This window comes from Atta colombica, unplaced genomic scaffold (assembly GCF_001594045.1).
Source record: "Atta colombica isolate Treedump-2 unplaced genomic scaffold, Acol1.0 scaffold139, whole genome shotgun sequence".
NCBI lineage: Eukaryota > Metazoa > Arthropoda > Insecta > Hymenoptera > Formicidae > Atta > Atta colombica.
Window position 1 is genome coordinate 69,209 of NW_017259227.1, and position 10,199 is coordinate 79,407.

A 10,199-nucleotide genomic window follows, 5' to 3' on the forward strand; every position below is an offset into this window, starting at 1 on the left:
ACTATACTTGTTCCTTATAAATGTCAAAAGTCATGGACAAATTCCGTTGAAAGAAAAAAATCATGAAGTCTACAAAATGTAACAATTCTATCAAAAATACTTTCTTAATGATAAATGTAATTTACCTGCAATTGCTTTTTTTTAATTCTGCATAAAATTGAATTAAGTACAGCTTCTGTAATAGCCGCTATATGAGACATATTTTTCATTAATACGCCGACATCATTTCGATTCTTATATGCACTAATTATCATTGGTATCCATACTGCCATCAATATGAAGGTAGCAACATAATAATAAATATTACGAAGAATATACTCATTTTTTCCAACATCTGGATATAATGGCCATGTATTAGTAAAAGTCCCAAGTACTCGAAGGATATATAATATTCGTTGAAACTTCAAATAAATGATTGTCATATTATTATATCGATTCTTATTGTTCAAAATTGTCTTGGTAACTGCTATGCGTTAAACAACATGTCAAAGAAATACAACAGGAAGAGAAACGATAATTCAGAAAGAAATGATAAATTCAATAACGCATAAATCATTCATTGACAACTGTTAGATTCTTTGTGGTAATTAATGCTTATATTGTAACAGAAAATATAGAAAATAAAGCTAGAGGATATAGCATGAACAAACTCTTTAATAAGCTATCGATGTGCATTGTAGTGAATCGATTTTTCACTTATAAGTTTCTTTATAATTTAGTTCCTTTGTAATTTCTATAATTTTATAGTAGCATATAAAAGCTATTTTTTTATTTTATTATATTATAATCGGAAATTAATTTATATCTTCATATTAATGGATAAAGATAAAGGACAGTATACGATACTATTTAACTAATAAAATATTAAGCAGTTAATTATAATAGTATAAAAGTAGAGGTATGTGAATCAATCCTTTGCAAGATTGAATCGAATCAAATCGAATCTGAAATCTTTATGTCGAATCAAATTGAATCGAATCCTTTTGATTCGAAAAAGAATCAAATTCAAATCAAATTTCCACACTAATAGCTAAAAAATACTTAACTTTTTAAGTCACCGTGGGTCAAAATGACAGCATCATTTTTCATACTAGATTTTAAAATCTTCCTGGCTTCGGAAGAGCGTGTTCTGCCGTTTCCACTCTAGATAAAGAGAGTAGATGCTCAGCTTGTTATTAGAATCGTTAGTATGCGTCTAGCAGTCGTTCGTGCAGAAGGTATTTTTTCTCGTCAAAATATCAGTAAGTATGACCAACGCGTTTTCGTTTAAAAAATTATGTTTTATACTTTTGCATTGAATTACTTGTTTCGTGAAATATAATGTAAATATGAATGTGAATTTTTCAATTCATTTTTCATTATACATTATAGATACGTAAAAATAATGAATGCGATATTCATACTCATAAGGAGAGGCTACACTCTACTCTTCACCGATTTTGATCAAAATTACAACGAGGAATCTGCCAAATGAATATCCGTAAAGCCATTCCCGCTAATGAGCTTCAGAACTCAACTAATGAGCATTTAAAAATATACAAAAAAACTAGAAATAATTTAATATCTCGGAAAGTATGCATTTTTGAGAAAAATGTCTTAGACAAAAGTGATTAATAAGAAATATTTATTATTATCAGTTTTATTGGTTTGATTGGATGCTACGACATTATCAAGGTCAAATCAAGGTTGATGCCACTCAAGATCAAACCAAAAAAAACCAGTAAATACATCTTATTAAACCCTACCATTTTAGTTTAAGACATTTTTCTCAAAAATGCATACTTTCTGAGATATTTTACGATTCTTTACTGACAATGAGTGATACCGAAAATAAGATCTTTGATAATGTGGAGTCGGAAGATGAATGTTAGCAAGAGATGTGATTACTGACTCTCCGCGTAGTATAAAATAGAATTGCTACATTGATGAAATCAATCCTTCAATTATTTAAATAAAAGATCAGAATAAAAGATCAGTAAATAGTATCCTTCAAATAAGAATAAAAAACGAGGGAAAAACGTCCGATGCCTACCCATGTATGATAAACACAGATTTTATTTGTATACTAATTGCGGTGGCAAAGAGTAACGTTTCTTATATATCTTTTTGTATTTTATGTTCTTCAGTATTAATAATAATAATAATAATTCAGTATTAATAATAATAATAATAATAATAATAATTTTAGAATTAATAATATTTTAAGGGGATACTGGATAACGGCCGAACTTGATCAAATTCGATAAAATAGATTTTGTATCGTCCGCTTACGCCCTCTGGAGATTCAGGCTCTCATGCGCTGTGAGTGCTGTGAGCATTCCCATTTCCAGTCGCGCGCCGTTTCCAGTCGCTCGGTTTGTTTGTAAATGCTCACATGTTGTGTGTTAACATTACAGATCGCAGTAAAAAATGATTGCGTTCTAAGTCACACTGTCAATACTAAAAAAATTTGTAATATATGTAACGTAAAATACAGATTTTACTGACAGTAAACAATATACTACAGGTCGTAGTAGCACTTTCCGTTATGATCTAATGTCATTTCAGGTTACATATGCCAAACGTGCCACATGAATACATATATATATTGCACATATACAATGCACATATACATATGATTAAGTTTCCATTGAGGATTAAAGTTAGATCAGAGTGCAAGAACTGATCAACCACAGTCGAACATTCCCTCTCATTCGATTGCAAGAGGGGAATATTCAACTGTGACTAGTCAATTAGCGCACTCCGACCTAACTCTCGGTGGAAACTCTATATGTAACTACCTCTTTTTGCTAAAGAGATAAGTTTTACATTCCGAAATGTACAGATATTAGTGACATAGACAATATACAATATTATATATACAATATTAGAATATTGCATGTATGAGTATTACAATGTATGAATATATAAACATTAGAAATAAAAGTTATTTATGCTGATGTTTATGCAGATATTCCCTATCTTTATTATATATAAAATTTTATGTGCGTGTGTACATATTATATATCGATGTATCGATATGCGCAAGTGGTACGAGCAACGCGTCATCGAGCCCACATTGGCGTCACTCGAAGAATTCCAGGAATGCGCGCTGTCGGAAATTCTCAACTTGACTGTTAACGTGAAGAAATTAAATCCTAACACACGGGATCAAAGTGCCGTGAGAAATTATGCTGAAGAAGGTGATAATCAATCTATGGACAATGTGTGCTTCGCATAGTAATTGCCGCTTTGTACCCCACAGAAAGAAATGTGAATCATAAATCATCGGATCCGCATTACACGGCAGTGTTAAATCTCGTGGATATCGAATTTCCAATAATGTTAAAAGACATTCCGAAATTTGAACTTGGTGTCCATCAACGTATATGGCATCGAAAATAACAGATTCCTCTGTGGCTAACAAGAAGGAGAAGCACATCAACATGCTGTATTTATAAAATGATGTCGGCTACTTTGCGTGAATCAAGAATCTGTCCCTTCTCGTGAAATCAATTAATCAGAATGGAGCACATAAAATTTTTTTGTATGTATAATAAAAAAATTATAATTTTCTTGAAATAATAATAATAATAATAATTTTTGTTTTTTTAGATGTCTTCATTACTTCAGTATGAGCGAAAAATTACAGTCGCAGTGAATTGCGGCAAAATGAACGACTGCGCTATTCGACTACCGAGCAAGAACGAAAAATGGCTCGAATTTGGAAATTACTGTAACCAGGAAAACAAGTGCCGTTTATCGTCTACGCTGACCTGAAGTGCGTTTTCTGCGGAAGACAAAATCCATGAGGGAAGATGCGTCGTACGCGTATTAATAACATAAAGTGTTTAGTGTAGGATATGATGTACGAGTGTGATGCTCGTACGACGACGCGTTATCGTCATATCAATTCCATCTGAGGATGAAGACTGTATAGCGTAGTTCGTGCGGCAACTCCAAGAGGCGTTTCGCGTGAAAAATATCGTATCCGCTAACGTGGAAAACAACAATGGGAGACATATCGTAGCGCGACGCGTTGTCTGTGAGAAACCGTTCGTTCCGGATAACACGCGGATACGCGATTATTATCATCTCACCGGTAGATACCGCGGCCCGTATGCAAATTGTAACTTAAATTATAAAAATTCATTCTACATTCCGATCGTATTTCACAATTTATCGGGCTATGATGCACATTTTATAATTACAAAAATTACTACTGCGTATGATAAAAATGTAGATCTCCTTTCTATAACGAAAGAAAAATACATTTTATTCACTAAACACTCGACTAAACTGTCGATAGCACTAAAGATAAAAATGAAAATAACTTTCAAAAAAATTGTATAAAATTGAGGTTCATCGATTCTTTCAATTTCTAAGTACGAGCATCGATAAATTAGCGTCGTATTTCGATAAAGATAAACTAAAATTACATAGTCAGACTTTTGCAAACGCTCAGCGCGGAGGATTTCGATCTTTTCACGTAAAGACAGTCCTTTATTTTTTTCCGTACGAATACGTTGACTGCGTCGAAAAGTTAGAGGACACGCGCTTACCATCGCGTAAATCACTTTTCAATTCATTGACAGGCGGCACCATATCCGAGAGCGATTATGCTCACGCTGCAAACGTCTGGCAGCGATTTTCTATTCGAACGCTCGGCGAGTACAATGATCTATACTTGAAAACGGATGTTTTTTATTAGACAGCTTTTAAAAAATTTCCGCGAGTCGCGGATTGTGTCGCGAGTTACGGTCTCGATTCCGCCCATTACTCCTTGCCTGGTTTCACGTGGGACGCCATGCTGAAACATACGTGCGTAATTTGAGTCGACATCGATATTGTAATCGAGCACGGTATACGTGGTGGCTTCAGCCAATGTTCAGACAGATACGCGCAAGTTAATAACAAGTACATGCGTTCATACGACTCGAAACTATCATCATACATTATAACTATGACTTGAATAATCTGTTCGGATGGGCGATGTGTTAATCGCTGCCAAACGGCGATCTTCGGGCGAATCCGGAGCGATTGCATCAAAATTCGCAGAGTCTTTGGCCCAGTTATATTCTTGAGATTGATCTCCGTAACATCTGCACAATTGACATACCTATCTTTCTGTCCAACGCATGATAAGTTGCTTGGTAAACGCGGGGATAAACTTTTAGTGACGCTGTATAATAAGTTAATAAACAGTTACGTCATCCACATTATCGTAACCTACAGCAAAGTATTCGTTTTCGCATGACAAAGATCCATCGAGTGTTACAATTCAATCAATTCGTCTGGCTCCGTGATTACGCTGAACTTAATACTCAGAACGCGCGCGAAAAACGATTTCGAGAAAAATTTATGAATAAATTAATGAATAACGCGGTATTCGGCAAAACTATGGAAAACGTTTAAAATCATATAGACATAAAATTAATAGTAAAATGGGATAGACGATACGGCGTGGCAATCCGCGAAGCCGAATTTTCACAGCATCTTTGCGGAAAATTTGATTGCCGTCAAACTGCAAACTCGAGATGAAGTTCAACAAATCGATTTATATGGGTATGTATACTCGACATATCGAAAATCTCGTTCGAATTACACCACAAGTACATGTCACCGATTTTCGCGAAATACAAAATCATGTACACCGACACAGTATCTTATATATCGCGAAGACGTTTACGAGACGACAAAACGTGATATCGGTAGAGTCGACACGATTATTCGATGGACAACACGTATGCCTCTCGCGAATAAGGAAGTACCCGGTCTCACGAAGGATGAGAATGATGCGATAATGACTGATTTCATTGGACTCAAAGCGAAGATGTAAGTAGGGATACTAGGCGGGTTCTAACCCATGGGGTTAGAAGGGAGCGCGGAGCGCAGGGGGTTCTCGTAGACGCGAGGGAGAAGGGGAAAGGCATGAGAAAGGTCCCGGTTGACGGCATCGCTGTTTACATAAACACAGGACTCCGATCGATTGATTACACAAACATGATGATGATGTTCCGCTATGCGTTCCGTATTTTTTTTGTCACCCGCCGCCACCCTCCCCAAAAATGCATCGGTAACAAAGGCTTGCATATTTACCATCTCTCTTCCTCTTATGTTTCGTCATCTTTCCCGCCGCGTTCCCGCGAATGTTTTTTTCGCACGCATACGGTTTTTATTTAATAATTTAAATAGAGAGAATGCTTAATACGGTTGTGACGCTTAATACCGTTTGTCGTAGTACAGTTAAGCGTGAAGATGCTGGCGTGTAATATGATAGCGCTACGATAATAAGAAAGAAATAAATAATGTCATACACTCAGATATATAATTTAAATATGCATTTACTTTTATATATAACGTAATTTTACAATTATATATTTTACAATTTATAGTTCTTATTACATAGGTCTTATAATATTTATAAGCAGGAACTTAATTTAATTTAATTTAATTTCAATCGAATTTTAAGCACCTACTTCCGATTAGCAATAAAATGTACATTTACTTTTCAAACTGTTTACAATACTATCTAAAGTATAAACTATTAACTAACACTCTATGTTTGATTTTTTATTATAAATTTTACGCAAAAAATCTATAGCATCACATTTATTGATGATACCATTTTCACTTAAAACTGTTGTGCATCCTCAAATTACGAGCGATGAGAGCGTGGTGCGCTCAAAAAAAATTAAAACGTAATTCACAAGTAATAGCCGTTTGGCAAGAAGCCGAGAGTGACCGCAGAAAACCAAACGATGTGTCTTCCACTCGTATCATAAATCGACGGAAATCGCCGAGCGATGCCGTAACAATACAACGGGAGCAACAGTCGAATAAAAGCCGTGCTTATAGCGCGAGGCGCTGTCTTTTTATTCCGCCGCTTTTCTGACTACCAGCTCCGATTCCATTCCTCATTATCACCAGCTCCTAGACCAATCCGCAACGCGACTCGAAGTAGAGCGTACTTTGCCTCCGTCGAGCGTTCTCGATAGTTACCGACCGGCTTTCTTCGCACTCGATACCGCCTGCACCGACAAGAATCTGGGAATAAAGCGTACTCCGCTTCCGTCGTTCTCGACAATCGGTTGTATCCTTGCCGGCCTCAGCACTAGACTAAGTTGAGTGTTCTCAGTCTTGGCCGAGCGTTCTCGGCCGCCGACCGCCGAGCCTCTCATCGCATCTCTCGCCTCGAACACACGCTCTGCGCGTCACGTCCGCATCCGCAACACACTGCTGCTGACTATACTCGCGACCTCCCGCGCTCCGCTCCACGTAAAGCTACATCCTTCCGACGCGTCCAGCGAGCCCGTGAGCCTAAATACGTGCTCACACGCACACGCACACACACGCACACGCACGCATACGAATATACACGCACACCACTACGGTCAATAAATACACATTATATTCCTTGCAACCGATTTATACATCTCTTCTTCTTGCCTGAACCTCTTTATTGCGTTCCATTGTCGGAAATTATTGCCTCTGGGCATCCATGGCAGAAAATTACGTTTTTCGTGATGGCTTGTGTCACGGCAGGGATGGCGCGGTGTAATTTCACCAACTTCGAGAATCAGTCCTGCATGTTATGTAACTAGGAGCCTTTCTTTGAACGGCGGAGAGGCTCTATCAGGTCTATGGTTACTTGTTGTTGGCCGGTGCGTGACTGTCGCATGGAGCATGCCTGCCGATTTTGCCTGCAACGCTTTATGTCGCAAGTTCTAGCAGCTCCACACGTATCGCGTTATGTTGGGGATCATTCCAGGCCAGTGATAAACCAGGATTCGGAACAGAGTCTTCGCTATTCCTAGATGCTCAGTCGTTGCCTCATAATGGTTTTCGCGTATAATTTCCGCGCGTCAGTCCTTTGGGGCACACTGCTTCCATTAACATTTCAGTGGCGTTTCCTCGAAATTGAGGTCGTGCAAGATAATAGAGCTTGTCCCGATGATTTCGAAGTCTGAGTCGAGTTTTCGTGTATCGCTTTGAACAATTTGCGGTACGTGGAGTCTCGCTTGCGACAGCGGTAACGCGGGTTGGCGGGACAGGACGTCGGCTACACGATTCAGGGTCCCTTTGCGATAGTTCATTTCTAGATCATACTGCTGGAACTCGAATGCCCAACGATCGAACCGGCCAGTGAGGGATTCTAGTCTCTGTAGCCATCGTAGAGACTGGTAGTTGATGATCACTGTGAAGAGATATTCTTCCAAGTAGTCCCTCATTCATCGTATACCTTACTCGGCGAAGCACTCGAGCTCTGTGGCACTGTATTTGCGTTCGGTCGGATTTAGTGTTCGGCTTGCATAGGCGATCACGCGTTTCCCCTCGCGAAAATTTTTGAGTCAAGACGAGTCCTAATCCGGTGCTATTCACGTCAATTTGCAGGAAAAATCGTTTTGTGATCGGGGCATACGAGAACCGGAGCAATCGATTTTCTGAGCGTGATTTTCAATTGGTTGTACGCGGTTTCCTCTCACTTCCATTGAGCGTTCTTATGTGTTATCGCAGTAAGAGAAGCGGCCACAATAACGAAGTCCTAGAAATCGACGGTAACGTCTAGGTAAACAAATATGTGTGACTCTAACTCCGATTTTAGTACATTATCTAATAATCTGTAGAAGATCGCGGGTGTTGATTGCAAGTCGAAGGGCGTGATCGTGAACTGATAGGTCTTTTCCCGTTATAAAAGCGGTAATGGCTTGCTATCAGGCGATATCTGCCAATATCTGTTCTTCAAATCGTCAAATATCGCGTTTATCCCTCCCCCATTTATCTAAGGTCGCGGTTATCTGCGGTAGAGGATATGCGTCAGATATTGATGTGATTTCGTTGATCTGCAGAAATCAATGCAAAATCGATTCTTCTCGTTTTTTTTCTTAACGACCATGATCGGCAAGCCCTTCACGGGCTCGTAGCTGGTTCAATTATTCCTTCGTGCAGTATGTTTTCGACTTTGTCATCGATAACCGTTTGCATGATCGTTGTTTGATTAGTCTGGTTCCTGCAACACCACATTTAACACAAATGTGGTGTTGCGTAAGGTGAATAGGGCCTTGCACGATGTCGAACCGTGGCAATTCAGCTGCAGAGGAATGTCTGCAAATCGCGGCGCTCATTTTCGCCCTCCCCCCCCTGCACGAGCCCCACTACGACGGTTACGCGGTGTGTTGCCGGCAGGAGCTCGAGAGGGTGGATCACGAATCCGAGCTTCGCCCACAGATCGACGCTGATCAGGACCGTGCTTTTTAACGTTAGCATTATGTGGAAGGGATGCCAAATCTCGCGGTCGGCGAACACGATGAGCAGGCTCACGCGACCGCGAGCAGCGAGATTGTCTGGCCGTCGACGAGTTGCACTTCTACCTCGTCGGTGGAAAATTGTATTCGTTCGAGCTTGCGTGCGGTATTCTTGTTTATAAAGGAGTCCTCTGGTATCTGACAGAATTTTCACGACTTCGGATATGGATATCCAGGTGCGGCCGGGGCGTGAATCTTATTCCGTGGGCCGGCTTCTCTGATTGGCAGTCCGTTTCCCGGCGGTAAATGGCAGTTCTTTGTTAAGACGCTACATTGCAAGCAGAATTTTTTTAACGAGCGCCTGCAGTCGAATCGGGTGTGCCCTCGTTGCTTACACCGCCAGCAACATTCATCGCGACTAAATAGCGGCGGTGGTCGGTGTGTCACGGTTTCTCTCGTTCTCCCCTCACTTTTCGCTTCGGCTTTTCCGAGGGCCGAGAAGCACGTGGCGACTTCGCAACTTAATTCTCGGATCGAGAGCGCACATCGGATCATCGGACGCCACTGGTAGGAGAAGTATTGCGATACAGATAATCTAATTATCGCGATTCGATCATTATTTCGGCGCGGAGCATTAGGACTATTAATGCGGTAAAGTAAATATTTGAAAAATATTTCCCCCAATTTTTGTTTTCGGGCATGCGCGTCTTTGAACAATTGGAAATCATCCGTGCGAGGCTTTGAAGCTGTTGATAAAATCATCCCAGCTTTCCCATCGACAGTTTATCCGGCACCATGTTTGCGCGTCGCCCTTTAGTAGTACCGATAGTCCCCTAAAGAATTGTTCGATGAGCTCATAATCGTTCTTGAGCTCCTCCACGCGTTCTTAGAACGTCCACGAATCTTTTCCCTCGAACTGGAAATCTCATTTCCGCATCTGATTTATGATCTTAGCAGGCCAATCTTCAGGATTGG